Consider the following 19,345-nt stretch of genomic DNA (forward strand, 5'->3'; position numbering starts at 1 on the left):
GGACAAATAGATTAGGAATGGTCGGTAGATGGATGCAGAGTACTGGGTGGGGGCGTGAATTGTACTGGGAAGAGGAGGGATGAAATGAAGGGAGAAAAATGGAAAGAGTATAGGAGAAGCAGCTGGCTGGGCGAGCATCTCTGGGATGAGCTAGAAATCTAGGATAATGAAAACTCTCAGGAATCTATGAGGGAGACTTCAGCTAAGACTCTCAGCAAAGGGAGATATGGAAACTAAACCAACCATCTTCTGTAACCAGATAGAACTCCCAATGTGTGTATTGGGACACCAACCGAGCCATAAAACATTAGACCTAAAATGGTCCTGCTTACAAGTTGTTCAGGGGTAAAAGGTAGAGAGGAATTTGAGGGTAAGGCCAACCAGTGACTGACCCAGCTTGAGACCATACCATAATAGGTAGCCAGGCCTTGACATTGTTAATGATATTCTGCTATACTTACAGATAGGGTATGATCATAAATGTCATCAGAGGGGCTTCACCCAGCAACTGATGAAGTGACTCACACTGAGATGTTAAGTGGAGTTTGGAGAATCTGTGGAAGTGCGGAGGAAGGACAAGAGGAGCCAGAGCGGTTAAAAGTACCACAAGAAACCCCAGAGAACCAAGTAACCTGGGCACATTGGAGCTCATAGAAATTCAACTGCCTACCAGAGAGTATACGTTGGACTGACCTAGGCCATCTGTGCATATATAACAGATGTCCAGATGGAACTTCATATGGGACCCCTAAAGTGGAAGCAGAGGCTGTCTCTGACTACATTGCCTGCCTTTGGATACCTTTTCCCTTAATGGGCTATCTTGTCTAGGCTCAAAAAAGACTCCTTGCTTAGTCTTACCCCAACTTGATACTTCAAGGCTAGTTGTTATCCATAGGAGGCCTGCTCTTTTCTGAATAAAGGGTAGGAGGGCGTGTATGTGGCAGGAGGGAGGTAAGAGGGGGGTACTGGAAGGAAAGGAAGGAGTAGAAGCTGTGATCAGGATATAAAGTAAATGAAAGTATAAGTAACTTTTTTTTCTTTTTAAAAAAATTTTTAATTAGTTTATTTATATTACATCTCAATTGTTAGCCCATCCCTTGTATCCTCCTATTCCTCCCTCCCTCCTGCTTCCCCCCTACTCCCCTCTCTTATGTCTGTGACTGAGGGGTACATCCTCCCCCATATATGCTCTTAGGGTATCCAGTCTCTTCTTGGTAACATGCTATCCTTCCTCTGAGTGCCACCAGGCCTCCCCATCCAGGGGACGTGGTCAGAAATGGGGCACCAGAGTTCCTGTGAAAGTCAGATCTCACACTCCACTCAATGGTGGAGAATGTTCTGTTCATCGGCTAGGTCTGGGTTGGGGTTCGAAGTTTACTGCCTATATTTTCCTTGGCTGGTGTCATAGTTTGAGGAGGACCCCAGGACCCAGATCCGCCTGTCATAACGTTCTTCTTGTAGGTTTCCAGGACCCTCTGAATCCTTCTATTTCCCCATTCTCCCATGCTTCTCTCACCTAAAGTCTCAATAAGATGTCCTCCCCTCTGATCCACTTTCATAGTAAGTAAAGTTTTTCATGGGACGTACCCCTTGGACTAGTGTCTCGATATAAGTGACTTTTATTCTCCTGATTTGTTGCCTCTGAGGCTTACTGCCTCTGTCTTCTAACCTAAGCCTGGACCTGGAAGCTTCTAGCCTCCATACAATCTAATCTAGACCTAGAATGTTCTCAGCCTCTGAGACTTACCACTAATTAAGCTCACACTTTCTAGCTATTTTTTTTTTTTTTTTTTTTTTTGGACGCTGGTTCAACTCAGCTGTTCTGGTTCAAATTTCTCTCCAAGCTGACTAGTTCAAAGTGGCTTCTCTCAGCTTCTGAATTATTCTGCTTCATCTCAAACTGGCAACTTGTTCTAATCTTCTACCTCATTTTCATTCTGTGGTTCATCTGTCTTCACCTGTGTTTAGCTTGTTCTCTCTACAACCTGTCTCTGTAAAACTCTCCCAGTAAAGCTGCCTCATCTCCTGATGCCTCTGAGTTGCTCTTTTAAAGTAGCTTCTCTTTCCTGTTTCTCCTCCTGAGAGCTGGGCCTATCCTACACTGTCAAATGTTTCTCTTATTTGTCATTTTGTCAGACTCTTAATTAGAGGTGCCTTTCAAACACGGTAGCTTCCTTCTACAAACTAACTTTGCCCCCATTGTTTGGGATTAAAGGTGTGTACTAAGGCTGTATCTGCATTCCAGCCTGAATATATGGGCCTAGAAAGTCTTTGGATGTGATCAGAGCAGCTGTCTTTCTGGATGAAATTGCCCTACAAATAAATAACTAATAAAAATTGCCAATCAAACTTGAACTGTTTTATTTTATACACATCAACATTTTCTCAATTCATTTTATTTTAAGAATGGATCTATAAAGCTAAGAAATAAAGAACTGAAAAACTGAAGAGTCAGTAAGTTGTAGTTACCTGCCTCCTTGTTAATGGTCCATGTTTCTCTAGGGCACAGAATACTTTATTTTTATTAAGATCTTGGCTACAATAATTTCCTTTAAAAAATGACCAGCACCGTGATCCATATCCTATTGATGAAGAATTAATTTGTAAATTTCATTTCTGCAATGACTGTATGCTCTAAATACTCCATGTACAAAACAAAAATAAAGTTTCTAGACTTTCTCTAGATGGCCATGTGAAATATAATTACATAATTTTTCACAAATTAATACTTCACATTAATATTTACTTGGTGAGACCCAGAAACATAACTTACTGGATTAAGAACATTTTCAAAGATGTGACAGTATGTTTTTAATACAGCTCCTTTCCTTAATTACCACAAATGATTTTGTCTTCAATATGTTAAAAATTACCTTAAACAACAACTTAATGTATTCCTAATATCTGAAAAATTCTTTTCAGATTTACTTTTGATGGTCTATGAGTATCCACTGTGCTATGGCTAGTTTTTAACGTCAGATCACATTATGCTAATACAGAATATGTGATATAAACAGTTTTAAATCAGACAATCTTGAAAGATTCTCCAGGTTTTATTAAAAGTGTGTTTGGCATTTATAGATAACACTACAGATAGAATTAAGACTTTCTCATTCTTTAAATACAAAACTTTAAAATATCTCTAGCAATTCCTTTGATTTTCACTGTCCACTTATTGCAAGCATTCCATTTATCTTTCTCCATGTACCCTGTGAACCAGATTTTATTTCCAGTTGAGTGGGAGCAGAATTTCCCTGGGTAGCTGTCCCTTTGCTCTTGTTTCCCAGTGCTATCACTTGAGAGAAATGACTCCGTGTTCTGGCAAAGAAAACACCCTCTCACAAATTGAATCATCCAAACAAAGAGACAATTCCCAAACACATATCATGATCACACATGCACATGCACACACACAAAGACACAGACACAGATACACACACATACACACACACACACAGACACACTACATGTTTAATGATCTGTAATTTATAAATTAAAAGTGTGAAAGCATTCTCTGTCTTAAAGCATTTTTCCCATATAGCCAGCAAATAAATTAATCCCAATCTCTTGATACAGTCTATAATCATTGCAGTTACTGCTCCTATAAATATTTGCTCCAAAATTTGTCTTTTTTTATACCTTTGATCCAGAATAGATTAATAGAACTCACCACAGAACCTGGTTGATGAATTTGGGTTTATAATAATATTATTTAGTTAGAAAAATTATTTTACTATTGAAAACTAAGAATCTTATTTCTATATAACATAAATATGCTAATTTCTCTCCATTTTAAAGAAAAGTACAGTACTTTGAACATGTTCAATATTAAATAAAATTACTTTGAAAAATTTAAGAAACAATATATGTATCTAGTACAGATTTTTAAAAGTTCTTAATTAGTAACTTTATTACTAATATATGTTTCTAAAAACAAGTATTTCCTACTTAATTCTCTGAATTTTTTAACAAATTAATAATAGCTACAAATAGGGGATATTGCCTTTATAACAGGAATGTTCTTGAAGCAATGATGCACAAAATGGGGCTTAGTGTTCTTTGGTCAATTTACTTGAACTTTATTGGTAATTTTATTCTTCATTATATATTTTGCTTTTGAAGAGTTACATAATTTCTTCAATCCTTAGTTCCTTCTCCTATAAAATGGAGTCAGTTCTGAACTCTAATTCTTGCGAGGGTTGTTACAAAATATATTAAATTATTGGCTCAATTTTAGGCCACTGGAAAATGTACAAAATATGGCTGCCAACCTGTGAAATTGACTATCACATCATCCATACTTTAATCTAAGTTTAAGAAGGTAATAAAATAGTATTCATGTTGCTATTGTCTTTCTTTGCCCCAAAACAATTAAGTTGAATTTTGCTGAAGAGACAGTATCAATGTCTTGTATTTCATCAACTTGGGATTACTGCTTTGTCAGAGAATAGTTGATTCTGTCCTATCATGAGGCTAACACACCTTTTTTGCCCTTTGAAAATGTGTCCTGTTATTAAATATCAAAACCCAAGTCACCTGGAGAGGGCTTTCTGGCAGGGTGTGCTGTTAGTGTTATATCATCTGTTTGCACTATCATTAAGCACAAAGGCTTTGAAGTGAGACCTAAAGCCAAAATTCTCACAGATGTTACATGGAAATAAACTTCAAAAAGGATGCACAGTCCTCTTTCATAGACAGGTAAACATCTGTGGGACAAAGAAACGAAAGCAAGGTAGACAGGGAGAGACTTAAAAGCACAGCTTGGAATAGAACAGGCTCAAGGCCTTCTATTTCATATTAATGTCTCTATTTATATGGCTTCCTGTGTCTTGGATAACTTCTGAAGTCTTAGAATTTGAAATAATTTACATTGTCCTCTTCTTAAGTTCCCAAGAGCTCTCTCACAGTGGTTTTGTTTTGTTTCGTTTTGTTTTTTCCTATAATGAGGCACATCCACAAATAGGAGTGACCCACAGAAAGAAATCTCCTGAACAAGTCCCATCTTAACTAGTGTGGTTATTTATACAAAGGCAAGACCTGTACATTTCTTATTATAGTGCTCAGAAAAGCAAAAAGGCCAAACTAATAACTACTGTACTTTTCAATAAAATACATATTAGAATCTTAGGCTACAGAGTCATATAAACAGATCTATAGAAAGGCTAAGTTTCTATATATTGAACAAATGGCCAAACTTTCAATGCTCACTTTAAAAAGAGCACTTTTGCTTTTTTTATCACTTTGATCTTATCACCAAGGTGTTATAGCATGGGTGCAAGGACAAAATGAAGAACAGACACAAAACTAAATTTGGGAAAGGTCAATATATTAGCATTTCTTTCAACTACTCCATGCCTAAAGCTTACTCAAAAAGTCCAATGATTTCATCAAACAATGCTATAACTGAGACAAACAGCCCAGTTCCTTTGAGTTCTTAAGCCTGAAGTTGTCCATTATTAGTTTATTATTATGATACATGTTTCACAAAACAGAGATCTATCAAATCCCTGCCAGTAAATATTTCAGTCCTTTGATCTTCATTTATGCTTTAAGGCTAAACAGCCTACCCATAGTAGGATTTTGAAATGCATAATGATGCCCTTCTTCTGCCAGCTGAGCTTCCCTCACCTTCAAGCATTCTAAAGCTGATCTTGCCAATCTCTGCATCAAAATGTCTTTTCTCTCACCCTCTGTGAGAATGTAGCAGGAGATAGAGATGCTGACGCTGCTGAAGCCAGGAGCAAGGCTCAACACTCTTGAGCTCTGCCAATTTCACCTCCAGCTCAGAGTTTCAAATTTGTCATTTCTTCTGTGAATGCCTTGAGGATTGCTTTGACATCCAGCCTCAGAGGCATATGGTGGAGGCTTTGTTACTTTTTTGACTCCATTTTTACTGGCTCATGATTAAGGTGAGTAACATCTTTGTTCTCAAGTTGAGATGTCATTAGTGGAAAATAAAAGTATGAAAGCAGTTGCCTATTAATCAGATGGCAAGAGATGACATTCCTCTGAGAGATACACTACTTCAGTTTTATTGTTTCTATTATCATTGCTATTATTATTATTATTATTATTATTAGTAGTAGTAGTAGTAGTAGTAATAGTAGTAGTAGTATTTTCAGTTCTATCCAAAATTCATGAGCTTTTGAGAATGGAAGTGTCACTAGACTTGATTCATGAGCATTATGATCAGGGTAGCTCTGTATATTTTCAGAATAATCTATTTGTTTATTATTGAAAATTCCATTATTAATAAAGTGAGGAAATCCTGCAGGCTAATAAAGATTTTTGTAGTATTTAAATGTTAAAAAATATATTCTACAATTCAGAAGACGTTTTAATGTTGTTAAATTTTTATTATTTGTATATGCTCTAAAAGCATACAATTCCTTCTCTGTACTAATTAAATATACTTACATCATTTCCTGAGTATTCTATGAGTCCCTACACTTTTCCTTTTGTGACCAGTACTTTATTTTTATAATTATTGATCCCAAAATTTATACTTATGGCCTGATTTCAGAATTTGTGATCATTGCCTTTTGGGCCAACATATGAAATTTAATCTATGTATATGTATGTGTATATGTATATGATAGGAATATATTGTATACACACACACATACATACACACACACACACACACACACACACACACACACACATATATATATATATATATATATTAGGTATTGTGGGAAAGACTAAGCTTTGTCACAGGTGGAAGCAGTCTTGGCCGGCTTTACCCTTGGGCACCCCATGAATACCTTGTGACAGACTGAGTGGAGCCATCCTGGGCCTGGAATTCAGGAAGCAGACCTGGGGACCTCACTTGGACTATTGTTTTTCTAATTGACCCATCAATGGGACACAGGCAGGCAGGGAAGATAGAACAACAGGTTGAGACTGGGCTTGAGTGCACGTGGATCAGCTGATCAGCGAACAGGCTGGACCAGCACGGAGGGCAGAGACACCCACGGACCCGTCCAGTGGAATGGATACCGATACCGGAAGGTTCACTCCTTTTTCCATTTAACCTTTCTTCCTTCTTGTGTAAGCTAGTTGGGTTGTATAAAAAAGTTTAATTGTTAAGAAACAGAGCCTACAAGGTATGCTTTAAGCATAACTATATTACTCTTGTAAAAGAATTACAATGCATGTTTTGACAAAGTCCACACACACTGGGAGAAACTGAGGATGTTATGCCTCAGCACCAGCAAAAGAACACTTGAATGTTGACATGTTATATGGGGCAAAGATACACAGCTGTAAATTACAGACCTAAATACATTGAGTTAAGTATCTCATTTCCATAATAATGTACAACTGTGGAGTTTCAGCCCATTTACTTTGTGAAAAAAATTGTAAAATCACCAAAGAAAATTGATACTTTTTCATTTTTTTCGCCTTAAATTTCCACTGTATTTGCCCGCCAGACAGGCCAGGAGAGTCCTAGGAAGCCAAAATGAAAGTCATGTTTGACTCTTTGGGGATACTCATTACGGAAAACAAAATCATAGGAATAAAAAAGGCAGAGGATTGATAGTACATAGATGTGTATATTGTATATTATGTCAATTGTCCTTTTGACTACCTGCACTATGTGTATAGAATTTCAGGGTTATTGTTCATATCCTCATATAAAGAGAGAAAGTATGAGCAACCTGAAAATCCATAAATCTTCATAGAACTACCATAAGACTTAGACCATGAGGGAAAACATCCAAGTACACCAGAGATATAGACAGATGTGCATATAATCTCAGAGTTTCCCAAAGAACAGGTGCCCAGGATAGACTCCTATTAATGCTATTAAAATTTTCAGTCATTAAAGCCTTAACAAACTAATGGCTCTTAGTTTAATTTTGATTTTTTCGAGTAGTAAAATCTTTAAAGCCCTTTTCTTGCTTCAGTCTGACCTCCAGGAACCTGTAATATATTCGCTGTGAATAATGAAGGAATAAGTTCATACTCTTGAGAGAGAGACTATGAAGCAAAGCCATACCATATACTGTTTCCTTAAACAGCCAAGAGCCGGCATGCACTGTATTGTCAGAGATGGATCAGAACATTTGAACCTGTTCTACATGGAGGAGTGTAAGGACCCAGCTTCAGCAGCCTCAGGCTTTCTGTATCACCGAAGGATACACATGCAGAGCAGAACAGCATTAAAAAGCTGAAAACTAAGGTACAGATGTTCACTAAAAGCTAAGATCTGGTCAGGAAATAGTCAAACTCTCTCCTTTTTCCATTCCTTTATAATCGATTACAAAAAGCACTTTTTCATAAATGGTAAGCTACAGCCTAAATATTACAGGTCTGAGATGCTATTAGAAGCTTAAGTTATGTAACAATATAAAAATGACAAATAAGACACAGGTGGAAAAAATATACATTTGATTAAAACAGTACTGGAAATATTAGACAGAATGAATATGTAAATAAAAGAAGTAAAGGACATTTGCTTTTTAAAAGCTAAATATAATTGTCACCTTTGGTGAATAACATGAACTTACATGTAGAAGGTCTCATTTATTCTTTGCAGAGCTACAAGGACTAATTGAGTTAACAAAGGTATAGAGCACAGAGTACTAACAAAACTAAGCAACCTTTCTTCCTCTCAGTACTGAAATTTCTGATGAAGGAATCTCCTTTATGCTACTATAGTAACAAAGATTGGAAGAAAACCAATAGAGATGCTTCTAGGTCACATGGTGAGTTATATGCTGCATTAGTTCACAAGCCTGCCTCTGTGTTGCTTATCAACCTCTGAGGTCATCATTTGCTGCAGCCATGTATGTGCCAGGCTATAAAAGGCCCAGCACATGACTTCTCTCTCTCTCTGGCATTCTCCATGCCTAGCCCTCTGGCTTTCTCAGTTTCTTCCCTTTCTGAAGCACCTTTTCTCTCCCTTCCCCCTTTCATAATAAACTTCTTCCTAATATTAAATATGTTGTGGTGGATTTCTTAATAATAACATGCTGTGCATCTGTGAGCTAAAAGAGAAGCAAAGAAAAGTAAGTATGTAACACAAAATTAAAGAGCTTAAGGAACCTGCAATGAAAGCTATGGAAGTGCGTAGTTGGCAAAGATGTTCTCCCATTTGGAGCTCACTTCTTGTTTTGGATCATTCCCTTTGATATGCAAAGTGCTATTAATTTCATGACATCACATTTGTCAAATCTGGAGTCCTACTTTGATAATCATTTTCTATGCTTGTATCTTTTCAAGTCTCTTCCCTTTTAATTTTAGCATTTATTGGTCATACGCAAAATGGGTTTCATTATGGTCTCCTCCATTAACAGGTATTTTTTTATTAAGCTCAAATAGCCCCGCTTCTACATTAATGTTTTCTTGTTTGTGCTTATAACACAAGAAGTTTCACTAGACTCCTTAAATGAGCATTGAGATAAGTTATTCACATGATGATGAGCAACTTGCCTGTGGTTACAACACTGAGGAGAATCACTCACCCTTTTGCAGGAGCTACTAAATATCCAGAATGTCCAAAAGTGGTGAAGTATCACAAGCCCCACCCAACACTCTCTATAACATTGGAGCATCATCTTCACCCTTCTGGCCCAATATATCTGAAAGACATATTTGCATGGGCAGGAACTTTTGAGGACTTGCTTACCCTGTCTTCTTCAGCCCTACATTCAGAATTTTAGATGTACCAAGTTAGGAAAGATGTTTTCTTCAAGGCTGTCAAATACAAATAGCCAAGCTAAGAATGTAACATTTACATAATTCCTGATTGTGTCATGATTCTTCTAGCTATAGGTAGTTTATTGTATATATGTGGAATAATATAAACATATGTAAAAATAAAAAAATTTAAAATGCAGTACTAAAATTATAATTCAATATGATAGAAACAACTTTGTCAGAATTGGATTTCATGAGTGCCAATAAACCCATTTTTCAATAAAAACGAAAAAAGAAAAGAAACATGAAATGTCCTTAGAGCTATTGGTTTCAAAAATCAAGAAAACTCTATTACACACAGAAATGTAACTTAAAAGAGCACAGACTTATTAGAAAATTGTTTCTTTCTTAAGCAATAATCATTGCTGTTCAGAGAAATACGATATATTGCAAAGTACAGTTGGTCTTAACTAGCTGAATTTAGTGATTTAGTCATATCATTAAAAACCTAGTTAATGATGATAATGGAATTTCTATTTTCAAAACAAGTTTAAACTTAGTAGATCATTGTTTCTTTATAAAAGAATACTCACTGTCATTCAGGGAAATCCAATTTATTGCTAGGTACAGTTGGTTTTAATTAGTTGACCCCAGTGATTTATCCATATCATAGAAAGCCCAGTTAATGATGACACTGAAATTTATATTATCAAAAAGAATTGTGTATGTCAGCTCCGGTTATACCACAATAACTATTTCATTGAAATATCCATAAAGTTTTTTATGGATTACTAAGTATTTTTATTGAAAATTTATTTTTCATATGATATGTTTTATTCCATTTTCCTCCCTCATCTTATTCTATCCACTCGACCTCTCTACAATCCAGCCCCAGATTTCTTTCTCTCTCTAACAAAGAAATAGCACACTATCATCCATATAAAGACAGAGACTGAGTATGATTAAGGAACTAGGTAGGAGACTACTAGCATCCTCTAATGAATGGGATATGAAACATAAACCTTCATCACTGGGAAACATGGTAGCTGATGATTTCTTTCTGTACTCCAAAAGCAATATTGAGTTAATCTTAATGTAAAGACATGGAGTTGAAGGAAACAGCAAGAAGGTCAGGACATAAAGTGGCAGTCAGGCCACCACAACTGAATTGGAATGAAAGATGGGGAAAGGTAGGATAGTCACAAGTCCTCAGTGGAACTGAGAAGTATTCAAATGAGATGAAGTTAGGAAAAGACTTGTGAGGCTGTTGTAACAGCCCTTCAAACCAACCCTTATATAACTAATGATACTAATAGAAAGATGTGCCAAATGAAATAGTTACCATCTGCAGGATAGCATATGAGCATACAGTTTTCATATGCTTGGCACAGCATATTTTTACTATTTAATATAGCACAGTTTTACGATTTTTATTTTGTCTTGTATATTTCTGTTTATGTACTTTCCACTTTTTTACTTTTCTCCTTTGCCCTCCTACGTTCCTCAATCATTCCTTCTTCTCTTTGTTCTCTCTTTTTCTCTTCAACCTCTTCTTCCTTTCTGTTTCTCTTTCTGTTTTGTTTCTTTGTCTATCTTTCACTTGCTCCACCCTCTCTCCCTTTCTCTAGCCAGACAGGTTCTTAAAACACAGTTCAGACTACCTTCACACTTTTACATCAGAGACCTGAGACACCACCACACCTAGAGTACAAACTTTTTGAAAATTATTTTATACGAAATCACAAAGTACAGTTAATGTTTCATATAATGAATTTTTTGGACAATTCATTAAAAGACATTTGAAGATAAATACTGAGTATATTCCTTTCTAATTTAGGACATTCTTAGAACTTACAAAACTGTGCTTACTAAAACATTTTACATATACTTCCATAGTTTTTATTTAACAGTTTTTTTTACAGCAGTTTGTGTATACACACAAACACACACACACACATACACACATACACACACACAGAAAGAGAGAGAGAAAGAGAGAGAGAGAGAGAGAGAGAGAGAGAGAGAGAGAGAGAGAGAGAGAGAGAGAGAGAATGGGGGAGAATATGATGTGTGGGTAGGGGAGACCTGTGATGAGTTGGGTGAAGGAAAGAAATATGATTAAAGTACACTCTATCTACTTTTACTGTATATACTGTGTAACTTTTTGAAATAAAGTATTAATGAAAAACTAGGATGGCTAAAACACTATGACAAATACTGCCATTTATTTTTGCATTCTATTTTGTTCAATGTGTTTCATTTCGTTAAAAAAAAAAAAAGGTCTCACTTTTTATTATAGCATTTCTGTTTTTCAATTCTATTTCTTCCTAGAATTGAAACTGAATTATTTTAAGGAGTATATGCAAAGAATGTATTAATGGAGAATAAATTAAATTATTACCAGAAAATAAGGGATACATTACTGCAAAAAAGATTAAAAAATTATGGAAATGATATAGAAAATGATTTCTGAGGTATACTTTGTACAATCCACCCTTTCTTACAACATGGTGCATTTTTTTCCCTCCATCAATAACAGCTTTCTGTCTCAGTTTACACAAGTTTCCTTGCACACTTTGCAAGTTAATGTCATTCTTTTTCTCTTAAAGTTGTGGATTAGCTTTTATATTTCCTTGCATCTTGTTTTGGTCCATCTCATGGGAAACCAAGAATTTGAGGACTCAAATTCCACAGTGATTCTCTCTGTGCATAATTTGAAATTCTCAACAAAAGGTGAAGGAAAATTATTCATATATATTTTGTACTTCATCGTAAATAAAGGCTATATATAAAGATGAATTAAAGTATATGATTTGTCTCTATACCTCAGTGTATATAATGACACTCTTTGTAAGCAATATATGTAAAATAAATTTAAGTAATATCTATGTTGACTATAATTTATTATCAATAAATTATGAATAAATACAGAAAAAACTATGATTTATTCTCTGAACTGAAATCATATGGAGGAAATACAGATAAGTAAGTTTCTGCTCAAAATTACAAGATCCAAAATTAAATGATGATTCTGAATTTGAAACATATATTTAAGCTTGAACATTTTTATTCTAAAAATACTTAATTTATTATACAATGTATAACTTATTTTATAGTAAATATTATTGCCAGACAAGTGGGAGGGTGCATGAGGGTTAGAAAGAACATAGATAGAAGCCCACACACAGTGAGAAGATGCCTTTGCATTGCTTTACCATGCAATGCTTTGCTGGGTTTCACTGATCTTCCTTGAGCTTCACTTCATAGAGAGAAATTCTGAATATAGTAAATATATTGCCTTCTTATAGTAAATATTAATAGGTATTATAAATATTGATGCATATTTGTAAAAGTATATTAAATAATATAAATATTTCATTACTCCCCATATAGCAAGTTTGAGTTCATGCAGTTATTCTCTTTAATTTTGAGATCTACTGCATCTGTCCACACTGAGATGCCTTCTGTACAGTCATCGGACTTTCCTGTTTATGTTCATTATTCCTTATATCCATTCCTAAACTGCTGATTATAGTCTATCTTTTGCTCATGCTTGGAACGGTTTTGCCAGCTTCTCCACTAGTAATCTTTTTCCAGATACTCTTTCATCATGCTGTAGGCTCTGAGTTGGCAATCTTTAGATGTTTCTATGACATAATACATGTATATCATACATTCTTGTAGGAAGACAGGCTTAGAAATTATCTACATTTATCCAGCAAGTACATTTCTCCTCTTCTCATTCATTACCCCAGCCACTGGGCAATGGTAGGGACACGTTTCTCATTCCTGCCAGGCAGTTGGAAGGCTCGTGTTGCCTTCTACCTTAAGATGGTGAAAATTTCCAATCTACTTCACAGAGATAACATTTCAAGATGCAACCTTCTTACACAGCACCAAATGCACTAATAATTTCATTTAAGGATGTGCTTTGTTCTTTCCTCTTGCATTATGACCCGTGGTGATACTTGGAATGCTATGGGAGATCAGAAGGAAAGTAGAGTGATGGGGATGGCAAAGTATTTTCATTTCCCTAGGAAGAAGTAGACAAGGCAGAAATGTATGGTTTTGGTTGATGAATTTGAAGAATTTCACCAACCTTGGGTAAGAAGATTTTTGCTTAGTTGTCATGTCCCTTGCTCTGTGATAACTATGTGATTTTTTGTGTGTGTAACCTATGGACAAGTGCTTTGGATATGTCAGTCCAGAATTGCACTACTGTATGCCAAAAGAGTTTAGGTTTTATTCCAATTCTATATCATATCACACAAAAATGTTAATTTAACAATATAAATTCATATTACTTTCATGACTCTGACTCCAACTTTATCACAGCTGTATTCAAACTAAACACAACATATAGAATAGTTAGTTAAAATAGGAAGCTCTCAAGTGTCTTTCATTGATACTATGATCTATGTTTGAGGACCATAAAGCATACTTAATTGGAGAACATGTTTTCCAAATAATTCCATTTTATGGTAAATTTGGTATTTATATATGGCTGTAGTGAAAGTTTTGGTTTCTTTTATGTGTTTTATGTTTTGTTCTCAAGTATGGGATGGGGGAGTGTTTTTCCATCACTGAGAACAGTCTTGTAACTGTTGTTAGCAGAAAACAACCCAGGAGAGGGCACGTGATGTTTTTCTGTAAACTATCTTGAGAGAGGGCATGTGAAATTTTGATGAAGACAGACAAGTGGAGGGTGCATGGAGGTTAGAAATAACATAGATAGAAGCCCACACACAGTGAGAAGACACTTTTGCATTGCTATACCATGCAATGCTTTTGTGGTTTTCACTGATCTTCCCTGATCTTCACTTCATAGAGAGAAGTTCTGAACATATTCCAGCTGACTCTGGCCTCCTCAGTTGACGTGTACCAATTTGGCAAAGACTTTCTGTTTCCTCTGGATCCTGCTGCCATTTTGACTCCTGTTGCTATTTGGTGTTTGCTATTGGACTGGACTGCTGGTATCCTGACAATGAAGAGTGGATTAGCCCCAGGGAATTGCTTGTAAACAAGTCCACAATCCTCTTTTCCTATTAATTTTCTTTCTCCCTTACCTCAGAAACCCTAAGTAAATAAATAAAGTAGGTTTTGAGAAAGCTAAACCTACAAATGGTGAATTATTATCTCCAGCATAAAAACTTGTATGGCTTAGTATTTAACAGAATAATATTCCAATAAAAATGTGTGGTAAATTGCTGGTGTACTATTTATTCTCCACTTGTACAGAAAAAAATGTTTCCAACACATTAAATACACACAACTGTTATTCACTGGTAGAGTGATATGAGTAAACATATTTAAAAATAATTTTGTTATTATGTTTAAAGTAAGTATCACATGAAGTTGTGATGGAATTGTGAGAATTATAGAAAAAATTGAAAAGGAGGTAATGAAGTACATTTTAAAATTTTGATTTTTCAATAATTTATTAATTTACTTTTCATCCTGGTTAGAACTTTCTCTCCTTCCTCTTCTCCCAAACACTCTCTCTTTTTCCTTCCTCCTATGCCTTTTTCCATTTCCCCTCTTAAAAGAGGAAATCTCCCATGGATATCAACCCACGTTGGCATATCAAGTTGTAGAATTTTTCATTTCTTTCTTCTATCAAATTTGGTATACAAAGTTTTGGGTTGGGTTCTTTGAACTAGGTAATAGATATTTGCATTCTTCTATGTGCAGAAATCCTGTTAGACCAGTGCCATTTTTGAAGATGCTTTCTTGTTCCACTGTACAGTTTTGGCTTCTTTGTCAAAAATCAAGTGTTCATATGTGTGTGGATTTATTTCTAGTTTTTCTATTTGATTCTATTGATCAACCTGCCAATCTTTATTTTAAAAACATGCAGTGCTTATTACTATTGTGCTGTAGTACAGCTTGTGATCAAGGATGGTAGTACAGCCAGAAGTTCTTTATTGTACAGGATTATTTTAACTATTCTGTTTTTGTTTGTTTGTTTATTTGTTTTTCTCTATGAAGTTCAGAATTTTTCCTTCAAGGTCTGTAAATAATTGTGTTGAAATTTGATGGGAATTGCAATTAATACGTAGATTGTTTTTAGTGAGATGCTAATTTTTGCTATGTTAGTCCTACTGATTCAAGGGCATGAGAGATCTTTCCATGTTCTGATATCTTCTTCAATTTCTTTCTTCAAACACTCGAAATTCTTTTCATACAGGTCTTTCACTTGCTTGTTTAAAATTACACCAAGATATTTTGTATTATTTGTGGCTACTGTGAAGGGTGTTCTTTCCTGTTTGCTTTTATATAAAGGAGGGCTATTGATTTTTGTAGATAAATTTTGTATCTAGCCACTTTACTTAAGGAATTTATCTGCTGTAGGAGTTCTCTGGTAGAATTTTTTTGGTCACCTATATATACTATGTTATCATCTGTAAATAACTATATTTTAACTTATCCCTTCAAATTTGTATTCCTTTTTATCATTTTTAGTTACTTTATTGCTTTAGCTAAAACTTCAAGTATTATATTGAATAGATATGAAAAGAGTGGAGAACTTTGTCTTGTCCTCCTATTTTAGTAAAATTGTTTGTTTTAAATTTTTCTCCATTTATTTGATCTGGCTACTTCCTTGCTGTATATTGTATTTATTGTGTTCAGATATCTGCCTTGTATTTCTGATCTCTCTAAAACTTTTATCCTAAAGGAGTGTTGGATTTTGTCAAAGGCTCTTTTACCATCTAATGATAAGTTCATGTGTCTTTTTCTTTCAGTGTGTTTATTTGGTAGATTACATGGATGGATTTTTATATGTTTAACCATGCCTGAATTTTTGGGATGAAACCTACTTTTTGATATGTTCTTGGATTCAGTTTGTGAGTACTTTATGGAATATGTTTATATCAATGTTCACATGGAAAAATGGCCTAAAATGCCCTTTCTTTATTGAGTCTTTGTGTGGTTTGTGTATCAGGGTGACTTCCACCTCATAGTGTGAGTTTGGCAAGTCTTGGTTTCAATGATTCTTTGTATTATTATCTTTGTTTTTAATTCATTGATTTCTGTCCTGAGTATAGTTACTTCTTGCCATCTGCTCCTCTTGAGTTTGGTTCTTTTTGTTCGAAAGCGTTAAGGTATGTTTTTGAAGTTGATACTGTGCTCTTTTCAAGTTCTTTATGAAGGCACTTAGTACTATGAACTTTCATTTTAGTACTGGATTTATCCTGTCCCATAAGTTTAGATATGTTTTGCCTTCATTTTTATTGAGTGGTAGAAAGTCTTTAATTTATTCTTTATTTCTTCACTGACCCAGTAGTTACTGAATAGAGATTTGTTCAGTTTCCATGAGTTTGTAGGCTTTCAATTGTTTCTGTTGTTTTTGAAGTCAAGCTTTAATCCATAGCTACCTGATAAGATACAGCTGATTATTTCAATGTCTGAGTATATAGTCAATTTGGGTAGGTTCCATGAGGTGCTGAGAAGAGGGTTATTATTTCTTGTTTGTGAAAAGTGTTCTGTAAATATCTGTTAGGACCATTTGATTCATAATATCTGTCACTTTCATCATTCCCATTTAATTTCTGTCTACATGACTTGTTCATAGGTTGAAATCTCCTACTATTCATGTGTGTGGTTTGCTGTGTGATATAAACTTTAGTAATGTTTCTTTCATGAATGTGCCTGTCTTTGCATTTGGGGAATATATGTCCTTTGGTTATCTGATTGTCCATTATGTTAGCAGGCCTCTGCTAATGCAGGCAAAGCTTTGGACCAGAAAATGGAGTGTAAGGGATGAGGTGAAGTTTACTGCTGTATTGAGTACTTTAAGGGGAAACCAGCTCACAGGGCATTGGCAGGAAGGCATCTTACCTGGTATCCCTAGTGGTAGGAGGCATCTGGCAATGCAGGTAAAGTGTGGGCCAGGGAATGGAGGGCACAAGCAACTGAGATGTGGTTTTGAATAGAACAGTATGTACATATATGACATTTTCAAGTAATAAAATATTAAAATTACATCTTAATATTACAAAATAAATTATAGATTGAGTATATAAGAAAGGAAAGCTTTAACATTAACAACAATTACTAATAGTATGCTACATTCTCTTATATTCTATTTTTCTTTATTTGGAAATGCCACCAAGAAGGCTCTCCCAAAATGCGGGCAAGCAATGGGAACCTTGTCAGGAAGGCAGAATAATTGAGTCTGGGATACAGACTGATTTGTTAACCAGGAGCACCAAGCTCCCCCTTTACTGTATCAGGGCAACCCCATGGTTCAGAAGGGAAAAACTTCTTAAACCCTACGCTCCACCTAATACTGGAAAGAGGATGGACCCCCTGGGAAACAGAGTGTCCATGTCTGTGGTGGCAGCTGCTTTAGCCAGCAGCTGGGAACAGTGGCAAATGGCAGCTCAGCACAGCAAAGCAGGTGAGCGAAAAAAATGGGCCACCTTCCAAAACACAGACTTGGGGGCTCTTAAGTCTAAATAAGTGGGGAAGATAAAAAGAAGCTCTCAAACCAACTCCCACCTCCTACCTCCCACCTCCCACTGTGGCTGGTCTTCCCAAGTGGTTGGGAACCAGAAGCTCTGAGCACATTGCACTCTTTTGAGTACTGGAGCAGTGTGGTCTACCTGCCGAACAAAGGGTTAACACAGTGCAAGCCAAACAGCATCTGGAATCCAACCCACTGTTGTAATGTATGACTGACTCCTAAAGGGGAGCAAGTAGCCAGAGGAAGCCTACACATTCACATATGATTTTGATAGCACTTGGACGAATATAGATACAGGAAGACAGTGTTGGTCAAGTCAGTAGAGGAAGCAGCTGCCTTCCAAAGATTCTCAGCTTGCAACTGCCAGCTTAGAAAGCCCAAGCCCTCTCAGAAGATGTCTAAAGGAAAGAGTAAGAGGACAAATAACAAAAACCACGACAACATGGATCCACTGGAAAGCCCAGGCCTCAAGAAATAACAGAATGCAGTGGAATCCCAGGAAAATGACATCAAAACTATGCTTATCCAGTTATTTGAGAATTATGAAGAGAAAATAAATATATCCTTCCAAGAATTCCAGGAAAAACACAAAAATCTAAAAGAGGAAAAACAGGAAGCCACAAGTAAATAGGTGAAGGAAGTGAATAAAATGGTTCAAGACTTGAAAACAGAATTATACAACATTAAAAAAATTCTCAAACTAAGAAAACCTTCAAAATGAAACTATTAAAGAAGGAAGCAGGAATCCAACAAATAAGCATAACCCAAAATATCCAACATATGGAAGAGATCTGTAATTGATATACCTCTCAAAGAAAATATTAAAACAGAAAAATTTGTGACTCAAAGCATTCAAGAAGTAAAAGACACCATGAGAAGGCATAACCTCAGCATTATAGGAGTAGATAAAATGGAGGATGCAAAACCCAAGGACTAGAAAATGTTTTCAAGAAAATCATAGAAAAATATTTCCCCAACATAAAGAAAAAGATACTCTTGAACATACAAAAGGCCTACCGAATACCAAGTAGGCTAGATGAGAAAGGAAATTGCTCCTGCCACATAAATCAAAGCATTAACTCTGCAGAACAAAGAAAATATTTTAAAAGGAACAAGGGAAGAAAGCCAAGTAACATATAATGGCAAACCCATCAGAATTACACCTGAATTTTCAACAGAAACCATGAAAGCCAGAGGGGTTTAGGACAAGGTCATCCAGACACTAAGAGA

This window comes from Acomys russatus, chromosome 9 (genome assembly GCF_903995435.1).
Source record: "Acomys russatus chromosome 9, mAcoRus1.1, whole genome shotgun sequence".
Lineage (NCBI taxonomy): Eukaryota > Metazoa > Chordata > Mammalia > Rodentia > Muridae > Acomys > Acomys russatus.